This window comes from Culex pipiens, chromosome 2 (genome assembly GCF_016801865.2).
Source record: "Culex pipiens pallens isolate TS chromosome 2, TS_CPP_V2, whole genome shotgun sequence".
Taxonomy (NCBI): domain Eukaryota; kingdom Metazoa; phylum Arthropoda; class Insecta; order Diptera; family Culicidae; genus Culex; species Culex pipiens.
Window position 1 is genome coordinate 57691442 of NC_068938.1, and position 17055 is coordinate 57708496.

General features: G+C 35.3%; 1 protein-coding gene and 1 long non-coding RNA gene across 3 annotated transcripts in view; one reads left to right on the forward strand and one right to left on the reverse strand.

Moving 5' to 3' along the window:
- Window positions 1-4765: 4765 nt before the first annotated feature.
- On the reverse strand, window positions 4766-6151 carry LOC120421274 (uncharacterized). Its single transcript, XR_005605961.2, has 3 exons — window positions 6049-6151; window positions 5906-5984; window positions 4766-5272 (listed from the first exon to the last, which is right to left on the reverse strand). It is a non-coding gene; the product is annotated as an uncharacterized LOC120421274 (long non-coding RNA).
- Window positions 6152-11904: 5753 nt separating this feature from the next.
- Window positions 11905-17055, forward strand: part of LOC120421264 (protein bicaudal C) — a 43794-nt gene continuing 38643 nt past the window's right edge. For both annotated transcript variants that reach the window (XM_039584460.2, XM_052708329.1), the window contains exon 1: window positions 11905-12213. The gene's annotated coding sequence lies outside the window, so the exon portion shown is untranslated. The remainder of the gene's footprint in view (window positions 12214-17055) is intronic.

Genomic DNA, 17055 nt, shown 5'->3' on the forward strand with positions numbered 1-17055 from the left:
GAAGCGACTCTAGCTTCTAAGTATTTCTAGATAACTTTTCAAAACAATCAAATCACCATGGGTTTCCTATGTACCTTTTGAAAAACTAAGCGAGATTTATCGAATCCAATTCCAGATTGTGGAGTTTCAGCGGTTGTTACTTCAGATTCACAAAAAGAAACCTACTTTACCTTCTACCCAAAGTTCATTTATATTAGCCTACTTCTACTCAGGCACTTGAAGATTTAGCGACACTGACTCAGACTCCGCCTCCACCGAAATAATAATACTCATTAGGGTGCCCAGAATATGGGACTTTTTTTTAAAAACCTTTCTCCACAACCTGAATATTGTTTTCTGAGCTATTATAGGATTCTGTACCAAATATGAGCAACATTGGTCAACATTTACCTATTGATACTCGGAGGTGAAGTTTGTATGGGGAAAATCGGGAAAATGTATAAACAATTTTTTCTTCAGATTCTTGAAAATCATGCTATGCATATAGCATTTACCATTATGAAATTTTTGATCCGTCGCCGTCGTCAGTTTTCGGAGAAATTGAGAGACTCAGCGGTGAGAGCGCATAGTCGAGGATAAGGGGAGGAGTGATAGAGAGAGAATGCCAACGCTGAGAATCACGAGACACAAGAAGAAATCTCACAAGCTATATTTACGGTCGCTATACTCTCTCTGATGTTTAAGAACGGAACGTAAATAATCTAAAAAACCTGGAAAATCTCTTTTTTAAAGAACAGATAGCATTATCAACAATTTAAATAACATTTATCATCAATCGAATTTTGATAATTTTCACGAATTCTTTATAAGCAAAGATCAGAGTGGCCTGCGATAGCGTTAAAATTTTAGCGATGACCTTTATTTTTTTTGGGTAGGCGTCATCCATAAAGTATGTCACGCTAAAATCGGCCAAAATTAACCCCCCCTCCCCCCTATGTCACACTTTGTCACACTTGCTCCGACCCCCCCTCGAAAAGTATGTCACGCTTTGTCGGACCCCCCCCCCCTCCTTACCATCTTGTTTTTTGTACAATTTTAGCATGATTATTTGGATTATTTTCAAATTCGAGGTTCAATCGAGAAAGTTTTGAATTTTTACAGGTGTATTTGGATTTTTTTTTTTGAATGTTGTAGAAATCATTATCAATAGTTTTTTTTTGAAATCTTATGATTTAAGCATATTAAATCTATCATCAAAAACTCTGTTTCTTAATGCCTTGAATCGTGTTTTATTTATGAGTAAAGTTTATCAAACATTAAAGTTTTTTTATAACAATTTTTTAAGACTGAATTTTTAGTATTCAAGAAATTGTCTAGCGTGACGTCACAGTTTCACGTACCCCCCCTCTCCCCCTTGTCACACTTTGTCACACTTGCGACATCCCCCCCTCCCCCCCTAGAGCGTGACGTACTTTATGGATGACGCCGTAATGATATTTCCGTATTTGACAGACTTTTGGTAGGGGAAATACAGACATGCCTCGGTTTTGCACGACTCGGTTTTGCACTGCCCCGGTTTTGATTCGTTCAGCTTAGAGCGTCCAATTTCCCGGGGTTACAAAATTCCCGGGAAACGGGAAATTTTTAACAAATTTCCCGGGAAATTTTAAATTTGTCGAAAATTGATCTTATCCTGCTTCTGATTGATATTTTGCAACAAAATTGTATAGAACAGCAACTTTAATGTTCAAAATGAGTGTGGGGGTCAATTAATGGCTTAAAAATCATACAACTTCTTACAAATATTGAAATTTTCTAATTTTATATGCTGTCTTTCAACTCCTACCAAATCAAAAAAAATCTATTGATTTTTTTTGTTGAGAAGTATTATTTTTTAAATCAAATTTAGAATCAGTGAGTAAAATCCAAGCTTCTAAACCATAAAATGCTTTTAAATTTGTTCTTGTTACCATTTCAAGAGACTATGTTTAAGGATAACGTTGACTCATAAAGGACAAAAAAAATCATGTAGAAATTATGGTTTTCATGGCAAATAACTTGTTCTAGACCGTAATTTTATCAACAAAACTCATTTTAACGATTTTTAGGCAAAATTTTGACTTTTTATCGATTTCACTTAAAATTTATATGTATTATGTTAAACAGCTTATAAACCAAGTTGTGTAAATTTACACATTGATTTTTTTCCTTCTTAAAAACATATCAGCAACCTTAGTGATTGTGTAAAATTTGAACACTTTAAAACTGATTTTAACAACAAATACTTTGTACAAAGTCACCCCAAACTCTAACACGGCGTAGGTCACCCTAATGGCCAAACAAAAAAATATACGGGTCTAATTATTTCGGCCAAGGAACCCCAGAAAAACGTTTTTTTTTATAAATCATGCTGTTTGGCAGTTTTTGAAATCTGAAAAAAAAATTGAAATAAACGGTACACATCAATCAGAGCATTTGCTCCAAGTTTTTGTTACACACATAGACAAGACAAGAGAATACATAAGTACAAACTATATTTTATTAATGTATAGATAACATGCTAACCTTTGCAGTAACTCAAAAGTAACAACTTGCATCAAAATATGCTTAGAATATCTTTTGATACTCTTTGCATCGTTATAATCGGTTAAAATTGTTGGTTTAAAAGTTGATTTTAAAATGAAAGTTAATTTATTTTTTTTTGTTTTTTTTTTTTGTGTAAAAAACCATAAGTTTTTGATTTTTGTTTAAAACAAAAGTTCATAATCAAGCTTTGCCATGACCATTAGGGTGGGTACGGATTTTGAAAAGTTCTCAGATCAAGTTCTGGTGTGGTTCCCCTTGTAGGGCATACCCATAGGGACTCTCACGCCAAATTTCAGCTCATTTGGTTGAAAACTGGCTTGTCTCAAGCGAATTTAAGTTTACATGGGATTTACTATGGGAAATTTTGAATTTTCGTTCATTCGTTCCTACAGGCCTGGGGAAAACATGTAGAAACTTCTAGGATGGCCAGAAATGAGCGGAATCGTCTGAAGAACAACTTTTCCTAAGAGACCAGGTCGATTCGTTCAACCCCCATCGAGCTCAACGGCAATACATCCGGGGTTTTCGGAACCAACGGTTTTCCCCAGAAAAGCATCAAATTTTCCTTAGCATGCTATGAATGCTTCATGAACACCGCGACGCAAAATGTCAAACAGCTACCACGTGATTGTAAAATTTGCACCATAACGGTTTTTTTTTTTCTTATTTGGAGGTTTAGCATAAAGCTAAACAGTAACAGGATTACCATAAATGATAATTCTATAGTTCAAAAAGTAATAAAAAGTAATTTTTCATAGGCGATGCTAGTTCACGTGGTAGCTGTTTGACATGTGGCGTTCATTTGTTCATTTGTTCAAAATCTACAATTGCTTCATACATCATTATAGTGAATTCTGTAACTGGAAGGTAATAAATCAAACGAGGGCTTCGCGGTGGTTTTTTGCCATTTGCCTACCCTGTCTATAGGCCATCGCTGAAATTTTAAAGTTATCGTAGTTTTAGTAAAAAAAAGTTGATTTTTTGCCGATTTCGTAATTTTACGGTTTTTGTCGAAAAGCACGGATTTTTTGTTTCAAAAAATCATATCTCGGAATCCTGTTAATGAACTCCTCCCATTTTTTTAAGTATATTAAGTAAAAATGTCCGGGGAATCCGATAAAAATATTTCCAGACACAGGCTCTTTGGTCCAGACACCGTCAAAACGGCAATTTAATATTTCATACGCCCTTTTCATATGTTAGGCTAGATTTTTGAAGCTTCTTATTATTTTTCTTTGAAAGACCAACTTATCACCTTTCTTTTGCGTCTAAGACAGCTTAAATCGGATGAAATGACGCGGAGATATGATTCTTTGAAAAAAGTGTTTTTTTTTTTCGAAAATCGACGAAAATGGCCATTTTTCAGACCACCCTAACACGGCGTAGGTCATCCCAATGGCCAAACAAAAAAATACGGGTCTAATTATTTCGGCCAGGGAACCCCCAGAAAATTGTTGAGCCCGATCCGAGCACTTTTGTTTTTTTCCATGCTGTTTTCGTGAGGAATTGCTGTATTATTATTTCCTTAAAAATTCTTTCCCTGCTATCCTCCTCCTTATTTTCATTATTCATAGCTAACCTGCCTGAAATTTGGTAGTTTTCTTTCAATTAGTCATGCAACAAAACAACTGTTAGGGGGACAAGGGGTAATATGCACCCCCTAAGGGAAAACTGTGATTTCTCAACCATTACAGCATTACTGTGGAAGAATTTTGTTCGATGTTCTAAAACAACTATTATTCTCCTTCATCCATGTGAAAAAAGTCTTAAAAAACCTCAAAATTGTCCGAAAATATCAAATTTCTTAAAACGTTTTTGATTCATTTCAAACAACCATAAGAGGCAATTTGTACCACAACATTGGGGCAAAATGCACTACAACAACGGGGCAAAATTCACCACAACATGGGGCAAAATGCACCGGATGAAAGCAGTTTTCACTAGTCACCACTAGATGACACCGCTGTGTTTACAAAGGAGCTTCACAGTGGTGCATTTTGCCCCGACCACGCTTTTTGAAGAAAATTTAATAAAAAATGCATTTCTTGATGTTTTTGGACTCATCTATCTACAGAATAATGAAGATTATGGTAAAAATCTATATACCTCAACACTTACAATATCAATAAATGCATTTTATATTGTCCAAAAATCATAATGAAAGTTCAATAAAAATTAGATGAAAACACAACATTTTAAAGTTTTGCAAATAACTTTAGATGTTTTTATTATGCGATGCTAAAATTTTTCCAGCATGGTTTAGCAATGTTAAGCTTCCAATTTCTATGATTTTTTCCCCGGAAAATTCTTCCAAAAACCGAGAAAATCAGGGGGTGCATTTTGCCCCGGGGGTGCATATTACCCCCTCTCCCCCTACTAGTGCTTCAGTCAACAATCATCCATGACCCATCAACTGTATCATCTCAATTTCTCTAAACAATCCATTATCTACGGGCTCGCTCCTTCAGGTGGCGTTGTGCTATACCTTTTCACAGTTCACCAGGAAAACCAGCAACTCTTGTTGATTTTCACAGTCGTTCAATCAAGCACACTAAGCTGCTGCTATTGGTATACCTCACTCTCTATTTCGTCGTCAATTGCACAGTTCCACCGAAAATAATTGGAGTCGTATTGCAGCAGAGAGACGGACACTGATTTTGGTAGAATCCAAAAAACCATTATCAAACCATCAGCTTGTCGGTCAATGTGGTTAATCCTTTAGCACTATAGAGTGTATCGTCAGTAGCTGAAAAAGAGTAATTTGAAATATATATAAATAAGGTATTTGTGGAGAGTCTAAGAATATCTGTCAAATATTCTGAGGATGATTTTAAGCAACTGAATTTAGAACCTCGTCTACATCATGTATTGGCTCTAGAAGCTTTTAAAGAACTGCTAAAGGAATAGAGACCATCTGCCCCCCCAAAACAACACTGACTGAAAACCTGCAAACGCGTGCATTTTCTTGTTCCAAATGTCTGTACTCGAAACTACTAGAGGAAGCCGTAAACCTTGTCCTGTTCGAACGCTTTGGCTAGAACTCCTGGTGCAACAAATCCGTCCGTCCTTTTGAACCTGATCCGAGGATCTAAAATTTTGTGGCCTCCCCCAAACAAGCCAACTGCGTTGAACAACAAGAACGAGCATTGTCCTAACGAGTGCAATTATCGGGACTACTTCCAAGTCATTCCTCCCACCGCCGTCCAAGTTTGGCTGCTCCGCAATGCCGACGACCCTGAAATAGGCCTCTCCGGATGGCCATTGTCAACGGTGGCCACCACTGACGACGGTGATGGCGATGACAACGGTCTGTGGCTGAGAACAAGACCTCAGCGTATCTGTGGGAATCTAAACCACTTTTAATGGGTTTGATTATTACTTGGTGCGTCCACCTTTGAGCCGGGCTCTGCAGTTGCACGAAGGAACGAAGTTTGTGGCGGTGCAGTGGTTCTTGAGCTCTGGTAGTAAAATTAAAACGATGAGGCGTGAACTTAATTGAAATATTATTTGCAAAGAACAAACTTCGAATTAGTTTTGAGCAAAATTAATTTTGGCCAAAAATATGTTTTAAAAGCTGAGTATATTTCCTACAATTTTCTCTTTTTGACTGCATTACTGATCGGACTGTTGGTTGCTAAGATAAAGCCTCTTAAAGGAGCACATCAACCAGAGCATATAGCACTGAGATTTCTGTTAAAACACATTTCAGTGTTTTGAAAACAAAGAGAATTATGGAAATGAATATACTATTTCAAAGAACAGACAATTCTTAAAAAGTTCATACCCTTGTATTGAAAATCGAACAAATAGTTTCCAATAGTCGTTAGTTGAAAACTCATGGCTTATTAAATGACAGTAATTAACCTTTAAGAGGCTATATTTCAACAACAACCAGTCCAATCTACAAGGTCATCCGAAGTAAATCGAAGGGTTTTTCCTAATTTATGTTTTTTATTCAGGGGTACTTTTCCTTCATAAAATATTTTCTTATTGCTTAAAATTGAACATTTTAAAAGGGAGACCTCATTATAAAAAAGCAAAGTAATTTTCAATTGTGATTCTGATTTTGCATAAAAAAATGATTATCTAGAATACCTTATTTCACACTACTCTTAAGTTTTGCGCAAAAAAGGTATTTTATAGTGCATATTATAACAAAAAATTAAAGTTGAAAAATATTTATTTTGAAAATAAAACCTTTCACAGTAAAATGAAAAAAAAAACGATAACTTGGAACATTTTTATTTGCGAAAAACTAACATAAATAAATAAGGAAAATTAATGTTTTATTGGTTTTTTTTTTGGTTTTTAAAGTGGTACAATATTTTTTTAAATAAATTAATGATAATATTGAAACAAAAGATTTAAATTTAATTAAATATAGTGACAATGGTCAAATGTTGTAATTTTTAATTTCCTTTTGTATATACAGCAATTCCCCACGAAAACAGCATGGAAAAAAACAAAAGTTCTCGGATCGGGCTCAAAATTTTTTTGGGGGTTCCCTGGCTGAAATAATTAGACCCGTAATTTTTTGTTTGGCCATTAGGGTGACCTACGCCATGTTAGTGTGGTCTGAAAAATGGCCATTTTCGTCGATTTTCGCAAAAACCACTTTTTTTCGAAAAATCATAACTCCTCGCCATTTCAACTGATTTCAATTGTCTTATACGCAAATGAAAGGTGATAAGTTGGCCTTTCAAACAAAAATAATAAGAAGTTTCAAAAATCTAGCCAAACATATGAAAAGGGCGTATGAAACATTAAAATGCCGGTTTGCGGTGTCTGGACCAAAGAGCCTTTGTCTGGAAATATTTTTTATCGGATTCCTCGTACATTTTTACGTAACATACTAAAAAATGGGAGGAGTTCATTAACAGGATTCCGAGATATGATTTTGAAAATAAAATCCGTGTTTTTCGACGCGCCGCGCGCAAAAACCGAAAAATGACGAAATCGGTAAAAAATCAACTTTTTTCACTAAAACTGCGATAACTTTAAAATTTCAGCGATGAAATTTACATCTCTGTTTACATGTCAGGGTACCAAAAGTTGGGTCTTTCAATTGAGAAGCTGTTTTTTTCTGGTGTCATCTAGTATCCTTGGAAACGAACTTGATTTTCAATAAATGTGAATCGAAGATTTTTTTTAACTTTCATTTTTTAAAGGGTTAGAATGGATGAAAATAATCATTTTTATGCATGTTTCTATTGTGAAATTGTCTCAGAAACACGAATATGATAAAATTATCACCAGAACATGGGATCTAAGGGGTCCCCCGAGCAAAATTTTACAACCAAAAAATTCACTAAAAGTAAAAGTGTCTATTTAATATGTTAAACTGCCTTACCCAAAGCGTTCTCAGTCTCAGATGGTAGTCCCAGATGTTCCCTACAAGCTGCAGGTCGAACCTAGTTGATATCTGGATGGAACACTTTTTTATTTGAGTTTGAAAATTATGCTATTTTTTCACTAAAATGCCAATAACTCACTTTAGATTTAACCAATTGGGATGCTTCTCCCTGCATTTTGTTGCATTTTTAAGCCCTTTCAGATGCAATTTGATTTTTAAAATTATATTGAATTCTGCTTATGTTATAGCCTTTTTAAGATTTTTGACGTTTTCGAAACTTCAAACTTTGTGTCCCGATTTGCCCACTTCCCGTTGACCTAGAGTGCTCATATTTTGGCCAGATGCTAGTTTTATATGTACAAACAACCCCTGAAAATTTTTAGGCAGATTGGTGAGGTCCAAACGACGTCCCATACAAAGGGGTATGCCCTATTCGTGGACTCGCTGTTAATTCAAATAAAAAAAATACAAATTTAAAAATCGCAAAATAATTTGCAAAAATCCATGAAACTATCAAGCATGATGTTTTGAAAAGTAATTCTTAAAAAATGGGTGATTAGACACCACTGCCGTCATCGTTCAGCAGCTCAATACAAGGGAAGCAGCACATTGCTTTACCGAACCAAATTTCCAGCCGAAATTCCAATAATAGACAACCAACTACCACCACCACGACAAGCAATGCAATCTGTTCTGTTCTGTGCCGGACTCGACATCCCGGGTATCGTGTTCGTGTTTTCGCCGACATCGTCATCACTACCTATCACTATCGTCCCGGTTTGGTTCAGCAGTTTGACCAACAAAACAAAGGCCGAACGAAGCTCCGGGAACCCAAGACAAAAAGCCATTCTACGACCTGCTGCTGCTTCTCCTCATCGGAGAATGCGTTTTTGGGCAATAGAAGTGCCATCGGCTTTGTGTTTGTGAAAATGTTGGTGTACCTTTTAGCTAGCCGGTAGGAACGAGCTGGCCGGAGGCTGTTGTTCATCATTTATGCAAATAATCAATACCAATGCCAGTAGTCACTGCTCGAAATGCATCCAGTATTGGCGCTCGGCACTCAGTTTTGTTCATTTTGATGGCAGGAGGGTGAAAGAGAGAGGGAGGGCAACTCAGCAGTGCACTTTTCGATTGGAACCGAGTTTGTTTGGATGATTTTTTTTGACTTGCAGCTTTTTTATGACAACTAACGAGGACCCTTGGTTTGATGACCCTTCATGGGAAGCAGGCTGGATGATACTGATGAAATTTAAGACAAAAATTGCTTGCCCACTTCACAATGAGCTATCTATTTATTACTCGATTTCAGTTGAAAACGTATTTCAGCTATAATTGAAAGTCAATGTGGTTGATAGAATTATATGCTATTCCCCAGATAAAATATGTTTACACACTTTCATTTTTTCAACGAATTTGGTAAAGTTTACCGAATTTTCAACTGCTGAACAGTTCAGTAAACTGGAAATTACCGAACTCGGTAAAAACTTACCGAAATTCGGTAATGAAATTCATCATTGTTCATCGTACAACCGAAATTCGGTAAAAATTTTGACAGATTATCGATTTTTAAACTACCGAATTCGGTAAAAAGATCTAAGTGAGGATAAAGAGCAATTCTCTAGTTTTCGATTTTTTTGCGATTTAAAATTTTGTATTTTTTGGTTTGGATAAAACTTTGTTTGTACAAATTCCTATGACCAAAGAAATTATTTTGCATCATTAGTTTGTCCATACACACTTAGATTTTTTTTATCGAATTCGGTAAAGTTTAGATCGGTAAATCATCTGTCAAAATGAACAAAATTTTACCGAATTTTGCCGAATTCGGTAATTTTCAGTTAACCGATCTGTTCAGCAGTTAAAATTCGGTAAAACAAATCTGAGTGTGTACAAGTTTTCATGCTAGTTTTAAGGCTGTCCCTTAAAAAAAAAATATTTATAAAATATTGAGAAGGATTTCTGATCGGTTTGCTAGCAAATCTTGGGCAAAGTTGTAGGTTAGTTTGAGTTGATAGTTTGACTCTATTAAAAACCGTTTTTTTTTTAATTTGACTACAGTCGACTCTCTGGTTGTCAATATCCAAGGGACTGTCGAGGAAGAGAAGCATCAGTTTACAGAACGATGCAAAATGTAGACTCGATTGAAATTGTTTTTTTCTTGCTAACCAGCTATGGGAGAAAATCATGGCAACGTCCAGCAAACAAAAACAAACAAACGTCAAACACCCTTCAAAGCTTCGTTTCTCAAAGAAAAATGTCTATGCAAGCCATGAGAAAGTGAAATTATTGACAACCGGAAGAGATTTTTAAAGCAAAAATAATCCAAGGGACCGTCGAGGAAGAGATCCTTCAAGCAAGAGAAAAAAGCGAGGAATAAAAACAATCAAAGTATGCAGTTTGAAAGGACTAGAGAATTCATCGGTGCATGGAGCAATATTGATATCGAGAAGATCGACAGCCAGAGAGTCGACTGTATTCACACAAAAAATAGATTTCACAAAATAACCAGTTTTGAAAATCTCACAAATTGGTAAAACATAATATTATTTTTCAAAAAATAACGATTTAAGATTTTTATCAATATGAAAATCGATAAATTATTTATGGCATATTTTGAATGCTTCAAAAGACCTTGTAACAAAATATAACTAAAAGAAGTGGATTTAAACATGTTTTACCAAAATACGATCAAATTTACTCAAATTTCAATTACCGTATTACTCTACCTGCCTTTACGAGGATTATCAATTTTCAATTTTCATTTTTCGGAAATCCAGATTTCAGCAACCAAAGTCAACCAACAAACTGTTGATACAGTTTAAAAAATAGCCAAACATATATTTTTTTCTTAGATGTACAAGAATTGACTTTGGTTTTAATCACTTCTCTTCCATTGCAAAACCGATATTTTTAACGTTTTCTACATTGCTGGAAATAGAAATTGGTTAAATTTCTTTATAAATTAACAAGCCTTACCCGACAAACTTCGTTCTGCCTTTTTTCGTTTGTTGACGTTTTAAACTTTTTTGCTTATTCATCCTCCTGTGATCAAAGTTTGATTATACGTAACTTTTCCCATACAATCGCAGATTTTCTGGAATCGGTTTCAGAGTGGCCAAAGTTGTTTTTTTGTTGCGTAAGAACCTTCCTTGGGCTTATACGAACCCAAAGCAACAAAGAGCACCTTGATCCGACGCTCCATATTGAACTGATTCGCGTTCGAACAAAACCGTCGAAATTTTTTATATATATAGAAGAAGATGCAGACCTCAAAACAAGTTGAATAAATGCATGTCGCAGAACAAATTAATTTTAAAGTCAAAAACAAGTGGTGCTTTGAAGTAACCATGGGCGTTGAAGGACAAATTTAAAAAAAATCAAATTTTTCGTGAAATTTACACAACACAATTTTGTAACATGAAAAGGGTGCGCCCAACAAAATTTCACGCAATTACTTTTGAATGTTTCTCGAAACTCACAGAAACTCATAACTTGAGTGAAATTAAGCTAAGCTAAGCTAAGCACTAGGGCTAAAAAAGATGCAATTTTGATCCACTTAAACAATTCAAACATGAAAAATATCAAAGGTTTGCTAAAGTCGATTTTTTGTTGTTGCAAATCAAATAAAAATATCAGATTTTTTTTTTCTCAGATGAACTTTCTTACTGAAATGTCCTTAACACAACCCACAGCTTTGCCGAAGACACCAAATCGATAAGAAAATTCGTTGTCAAGATACAGATTTTTTTTATGTTTTAATAGGTTTTAAATATGAACAGTTGCCAAATTGATTAGTGTTTTGTGTGTGTGTTTTTTTTTTGTCATTTTACTGTAGATTTCTCAATTAATTGTATTGTGACAAAATGCACGTGTAACAAGATAGCACGACAGTGACGAATAAGTCTTCTCTGAACATTTTTTACAGCTTGAAGTTCACTGCCATGATCCCTTTTGTTCCTTTGACCGGTGATCTTGACCTCTCGTTCTATCCTGCATCAATCCGTCTCTACCAGCGCGCTACACCCGTGTTTGACAGTTCCACGAAACAACGCGCGATCGCAGGCAGGAACGTGAACTCGGTGCCCCACGAAGTTTTCTATTAATTTTGTGAAAAATTGATACCCAAAACTTGCCAAAACCGTACTCTTAGACCGAACGGGAGTGGTGCACGTTCCGCGCGCGCGTTTTTTAACCCAGATTGATCGTTTTTTGCATGCCCAAATTCGATCACGGAACAGTTGTGAAAAGTGAGTGATTGCTTCGTTCTTGGGTTGTGCCTGCGGTTTCTGGAGATCCCTCGCTGAAGCTGAGCGTGCTGAACCAGGACGTCAAAGGTAAGGTTGGCTAGGTCAGTTGGGGCACTGATCTAGATGGGGATCGCGTGTGGTACTAGATTGATCTGCAAGGCGTTTCACTAATACCAAGTAGTCGAGGGGGATGTTCGGCGGTATTGGTGATATTGACATGGTACGGGGGTTTGTTTTCGTGGTTGACCGAGGGTATTGACCTGGCCGTCGGAGGTCGATGACCCCACGGGATCACCGGTGTTGATTTGTGTTGGATCTGGAGATGCTGCACTGTGGACTCGCAAACAGTAGATCGATGGTAGTGATTGGTGTAACAGCGTAGTGATTTGTAGAAGCCTGTTCTTGACCAGACTTGAATAAGTTGGTTTAAATAGGGAGGAAGAAGGAGAAGAAAAATAAAAAGTTCTGGACGATTTAGTGCATGAAGAAGATTGATCAGCGATATACAGAGAAGATACTAAAGTGGATTAACTGAAGTTTCGAAGAAAGTTACAGGTAATGGTGAACATTTTAATCTTTTAAACACGATTACTGCTGATGTCGCATGGAACAACTTTCTTGCAACCGGATAAGTTCAGTTAATAACACAATAGAAGTGTTTTTTTCATCACGTGGCATTCGGAAAAGTGATACCAACTGATTGTTGTAGTTTCTTATACGAAAGATGTTAATTTTATAACTATCTGTTCACTGATTATATCTTATTTGAAATTAGAGGTTCTTGTTAGCATAAGTTAATTTAAATCATATAAATTTAATTAATTCTGCAACACTTATAAAATTCACTTTATCATTTAGTAAGCCCTTCTTAAACAGTTAACAGCAAAATCATTTTTTGAAAAATTTAATAAAACAGGCATCTAACTCTAAGTGCACCCAAAATGGTCACTCCAAGTTTTAAGTTTGAGTTTACCCAGTTGGGGGTTTATAAAAATGGAGGTGAATGTTTGATTAAATATTGCCTTTTTTATTTTCACGCTTTTTTAAAGGTCATGTTTTTCCAGCGTTGCCTGTTTTTTATTCACATTTTAATTTTTGATGCATTTCATTGCAGCCCTTTTAAACTAAAATCAAGCAATGAGTATTACAAAATGTGTAAGACATGATTACAGTAATGCCATTAAAAAATCTAATAATTACATAAATATTTATTTATTGCGTTTCTTCTAATCGGTACTCCCAAATTATTTTTTTAGCTTAAACGTTAGGCCGTTGCAAATATTTTTTTTAAGTTTATGTCCTTCGACTCTGACCAAAGTCATGGGGGGGGGGGGGGCATGATTTCAACATTTTAATGAAAAAAGTGTTGAAATGCATTTTACACCTGTCCACTGCCCATGTTCACATAAATGTCCCATATGCAAAAACAGCAAGCTGAGAAAAACGCATGTGAAGTTTGTCCCACGCATAAGGCTACGTGTTAAGTTTTTGTGCAAAAACTGGATTTTCTCCTGATTTCTAGAACAAAGTACTGGATGTTATAGGCTTTTCTGAAAGAGGACACGATTTTGAACCAAATTGCATCAATAACTCAAAAACGAAAAAAATGCATATGGGACATTTATGCGATCAGGGGCAGTCCAGTTGTTTTGTAATCATTTATTTCCAAAATATCTAAGTAATGACAAAAAAAAATATTTAACGCGAATTTTCTTTTTTGTACATAGGAATTTTATTAAAAATCAAAACATTTTTAAGCGGTCGTAAATATGATTATTGATGCATAAAAATGCATTTAAGATTATTTTCAGTTGATTAGACTTCTATTTTCATGGAAATTTTGTAGTTTTTTGAAACTAATTTTTTTTGCCCCCAGATTTTTCGGTCCAATTTTGAGGAGTGAGGGGGGGAGGGGCGACTTTGAAAAATATTTGCAACGGCCTCATAAACTTTATAAAAAATGGAAAAATAAATGCTTTGTGATGAGCTTTGAATTTTTAACAATCGATTGTATGTTTTTTTCCAATAAAAAATGAAAAGAGAAGGTTGAAAAAAACCTTGAATAAACTAGGTTTAGTCGAAGACCCATTCAAATGTTTTTCATGTTTTTTTTTTGCTGTAATTTTGAGTAGTTTGAGTTGTAAGTGTTTTGTCTGTGACCAAAGAAGCCATTTCATACTTCTTTTTATGTTTTTTAACTTTCAAATGTTTGGGTTGTTTTTTATATAAAAATATTTTTACTACAAAGCACAGCAAATAAATTAAGAATGTTTCAGCTTTGTTGTATGGACAGGATGGTTAAAAAGTTGACATAGTTAATCTCTCTCTATAGATTTTGAAATTTACGCAATTTTATTTTTGTATGCAAATGAGAAATAATGCAATTTTAAGAAAATTACAACTATCCTGCAATCTTCTCATCAACAATACATACATACATACACCTTGACCTAAGACACCAAATCGAACAGAAAAGCCATTCTACCATTTAAAAATAATTGTGTATAGCATTTTTGTACGGATAGTTGTCAAATATATTTGAAATATTAGAATAAAAGAGCTAAAGATTCAAATGGTTTTTTTTTTGTCATAGGATAAAGACTTATAAGTCTCAGCAAATGAAAAAAATACCAAAATACGTTGTTCGAAGTCGCAGAGAATGAAACTCTTTATGAAACTAAAGGAACCTTTTTGAAAACTTTGTCATTTCCATTTATTTTTTATTTTCAATTTATCGGTTTAAGGCGAAGTATTTATGAATTTTAGAATCACAAAGTGACTTTTTTCAAATTACGCTGCTTAAGTTTCAAGTTATGGAGTTTTGATTATTCTTTGACATTTAAAAACAAATCAAGTCTATTGAACAATGTTTGCTCATAAATAGAACACCAAACCTGCTTTAATTTCTAAATGATTTCAATGTTATGAGCATCATAGAAACCGATAAGAATCCATTACAAAATGCACCCGATTCCACTTTCCGAAAGCGGCAACCACCACGAACACACTACGGATCCCCGGTTTAACACCAATAATTACAGATGTTATCACTACGATTACGTGTCGGCTTGTTTAGTGCCCGGCCAGCAGTGGCTATTCCACCGAGAGTCGAACCACGTAATGAATACCAACCGACTGGGGCTGGCGAGGGCACCCGAATGACCGGGTTAACAACAAATTTTCCAGATTTTCCACCCGGTCACGGGAACAATCGACGACCTCAACAGCCAACCAGGCAGGCAATCGAATCCAATTCCGGACGGTTTTCCATTCGAAATCATCCGCTAAATACGGTTCCACGTGTATCTGCTCTGCACATGTATACGGTGATTGTGCACCACCCACCACTATTGATGGCTAACCGTGTGGCTAACTCCCAACTGGGGGTGATGCTTTGTGGGCCGCAATCGGGCGCGAAATTCCCCACAACGGTTCGGAAAAGCCTAAAAGTTGGACCATGTCGCGCGAACCCTCCCCCCCCCCTCCCCTGTGAGGGCCATTTGTGCGTGCACGTGGTGGCGTCCAGTCAAACGAAATGACAACGCAGTGAGAGCGGGTCATAAATTTCTGAACTGAGAGCCCCACGCTAATCCGATTGCGGGTGGATGGATGATTTTCAAAATTTGGGGTGATCATTTTTAATTCTGTCTTCAGATTTTTTTTTTTGCATTTGTTTGAAAGTGCCTTCAAAAGTCATAAACGAAAAATATTTAAGAATGTTGATGGCTATACACTGTCCTTGTTGGCATTAATGTGAAAAACTTCAAGAAGGTGGAATTTTGTCTTGAAAACTTGTAAAATCCCTCTTTTTTGACAACTTACAAGGTTACGAGGGTGTAACAAATTTACCATGCACATTAAAAAAATCACCTTTTTGTAAAAAAAAAGTGTAATTTAACCTCTAAAAACTTGTAAATTTACCTTCGTTTCAATGTTTTTTATTTTGTAATTTTTTTCAGTCTGAATTGAGGTAATATCATTACATTAAAGAGGTTATATAAAAACTCCAAATTTTACACCTTCCAATTTTCAACCATTGTTTTACGGTGTGTATTATTATTAGCTTGTTGTTTTTGAATATTGGACATCAATGCAAAATGACATCGTTTAAATATTGTTTTCAGCTTTAAAATTACCATAATATTACTAAATAATACGAGCGAAATTTGAAATCTGGTTAAAATTTAAAAAAAATGTACTAAGGCCGTTGCAAATATTTTTTGAAGTTTATGTCCCTCGTCTCTGCCTTGAGGGGGGAGGGGGGGGGTGGAGTATAAACAGTTCAATTACAATCCATCCTTTCAACATTTCAATGAAAAAAGTGTTTTAAAATGCATTTTATACCATTCCAATTGTTTTGCAATCATAAGTTTAAAAAAAAAAAACTAAGTACAGCAAAAAGTTTTTTCGCGGAAAAAACTTTTTGCTGTACTCTACATTGGAATTTTACAAAAATCATAAAAAAATCGAGCCCTGGCATTTTTTATGCAGGAAAATGCAATTCAAAGGTTTTTTCAGTTGATTTGACTTCTATTTCCATTAAGTTTTTTGAAAACATTTTTTTCTGCCCCCTGATTTTTCGGGCCGAATTTTAAAGCAATGGCCGAAGTGATAAAAACGATTCAAGCTTGATTCATTTTTTGACATTGTAAAGTGTCCCGAATGGAAAAGTTCAGTGGAAGAAATTGTTAGCTTCTTAATTGTTATTCAACCCAAATTCAACCAATATCTAACTTTGTTCACGGCGTGTTTTCTAGAACAAACTTTTCAGGAAAAAATAGTCATCGCTACTTTCAAATGTGTCTTATAGGAAATTTTCTCAGCTTTCGAATGCTTCTAAGAGCGAAATGTTTCATCGGGAAATTTTTGAGATATCTCTATTTTAAGTTTTTTGGTTTTAAATTCCTTTATTATTTATTGGAAATTTTA